Source organism: Mastomys coucha, unplaced genomic scaffold (genome assembly GCF_008632895.1).
Source record: "Mastomys coucha isolate ucsf_1 unplaced genomic scaffold, UCSF_Mcou_1 pScaffold20, whole genome shotgun sequence".
Classification (NCBI taxonomy): Eukaryota; Metazoa; Chordata; class Mammalia; order Rodentia; family Muridae; genus Mastomys; species Mastomys coucha.
In genome coordinates, this window is record NW_022196903.1 from 39,444,782 (window position 1) to 39,447,045 (window position 2,264).

A 2,264-nucleotide genomic window follows, 5' to 3' on the forward strand; every position below is an offset into this window, starting at 1 on the left:
GAGATCTTCCTCAGTCAGCCTATCCTTTTAGAACTTGAAGCACCACTCAAGATATGTGGTGACATCCACAGGCAGTACTATGATTTGCTCCGTCTGTTTGAAAATGGTGGCTTCCCTCCAGAGAGCAACTATTTGTTTCTCGGCGACTATGTGGACAGGGGCAAACAGTCACTAGAGACGATCTGCCTCTTGCTGGCCTACAAAATCAAGTATCCGGAGAACTTTTTTCTTCTCAGAGGGAACCATGAGTGTGCCAGCATCAATAGAATCTATGGATTTTATGATGAATGCAAAAGAAGATACAACATTAAGCTGTGGAAAACGTTCACAGACTGTTTTAACTGCTTATCGATAGCAGCCATCGTGGACGAGAAGATATTCTGCTGTCATGGAGGTTTTTCACCAGATCTTCAATGTATGGAGCAGATTCGGCAAATTATGAGACCAAGTGATGTACCAGATCAAGGTCTTCTTTGTGATCTTTTGTGGTCTGACCCCGATAAGGATGTCTTAGGCTGGGATGAAAATGACAGAGGAGTGTCCTTCACATTTGATGCAGAAGTGGTTGCAAAATTTCTCCATAAGCATGATTTGGATCTTATATGTAGAGCCCATCAGGTGGTTGAAGATGGGTATGAGTTTTTTGCAAAGAGGCAGTTAGTCACTCTGTTTTCTGCACCCAACTACTGTGGTGAGTTTGACAATGCAGGTGCCATGATGAGTGTGGATGAGACACTCATGTGTTCCTTCCAGATTTTAAAGCCTGCAGAGAAAAAGAAGCCCAATGCCACAAGACCTGTCACACCGCCACGGGGTATGATCACAAAGCAAGCAAAGAAATAGATGTCACTTGACACTGCCTGGTTGGGACTTGTCACACATAGCATACATAACCTTCCTTTTTAAACTGTGATGTGCTGGTCAGCTTGCCCAGGTAGACCTGTCGGACCCTTCTCTATTTCAATTACTGCTGGCACTTGCTGGTTATAGCAGCTAGTGAAGCACTTCTTTCTCAAGAAGGCAGTTTATTTTATTTTGTTTTGTTTTGAACCTTGGTTCCCTTTGCGGACAACTCAGATGATGGTTGTTGAGCTGTACACCCTGGCAGTTTATCCTGTCTGAGGAGAAAGTGTACAATTGATTTTTTTTAATTTAGTATATATCATGAATAATGTAAATGCTTGTTTTCTTTAGGATATAAAGCGAGCCCTAGGGTGCGTGAGTCTGTACATGTCATTGTCATAAATGCATTCTGTTGATACAAACCACTGTGAACAAGTTTTTTTCCAGTTTGTTTGAAAGGGACTGCTTTACCTCATTGTCTTGTCATGTACACACTAGTGTCTGCAGCTGTGGCAGCAGGAGTAACCTGACGCCCGCCCTGCCCTGCCCAGACTGTCTGAAGCACACTCCCCCACTGCACACTTAATGACAATTAAAGCCACTCTTTTCCATGTCTGTGATTCTTTCCTAAAGCCAAAGTTTCTGTTGGACTGTTTTGGCACACCCTGGACATGAGGTGGCCAGTACATCGAGTCCGCGTGCACAGGCAGCCTCTGTGGGGACGTAGGAGCTACTTATTTTAACTAGCGATAGTGGTATAGTGCTGGGTAAGCTATTAATGATGGGACTTAATGACACTTTGTATAGTTCCCATATAGTCTATTCACTGCGTAATCTTTTTACAGTTGGATCAGGCCTGAACACGTCCATTTAGAAAGCTTCAAATTATAGAAACAACACTGTCCTATGCGAGTGACCGATAATGCTTTCTTTGGCTACATTCTTTATTCTGCGGTGACATTGAGGCTTATAAATCAAAAGGAGCTAACTTGCCATCCTCCGGTTTATACAGAACTCACAGTATCTATGACTTTTTTAAACTATGACCTGTTAAAATGAATCTGTTTCCACAGATGCCCTGTACAATGCCATGTGCTGAGAATGATTTCAGACTTATTAAATGCGAGCTTGTTAAAAAAAAAAATCCTATTGTTTTTACCTTGCACATGATTTTGGTGTTTTAATAAACTCCAATTCAAAATGGAAGATTTTAATCACAGAGGAAATTCCTATACAACATATCTTATCCCCTTTGATTACATTTTGACAGATTGGAATCTCATTTTAACTTGAAAAAAAATTCTACAACACAAAATAGTTTTAACTCAGTACCCATTTCTTTGATTAGAATAAGCTGTCTAGGGTTAACTTAAATTAGATTGTGGATATAAGGGTCATGCATTTGCATACTACAGTGAGGG

The 2,264-nt window shown here is 41.1% G+C and overlaps 1 pseudogene across 1 annotated transcript in view; it reads left to right on the top strand.

Moving 5' to 3' along the window:
* LOC116098530 overlaps nt 1-1,987 on the top strand; it is a 15,419-nt pseudogene extending 13,432 nt beyond the window's left edge. Inside the window, exons 2-3 of the transcript XR_004121859.1 lie at nt 4-814; nt 1,689-1,987. The product of XR_004121859.1 is annotated as a serine/threonine-protein phosphatase PP1-gamma catalytic subunit pseudogene (transcript). The remainder of the gene's footprint in view (nt 1-3; nt 815-1,688) is intronic.
* Nucleotides 1,988-2,264: the final 277 nt, after the last annotated feature.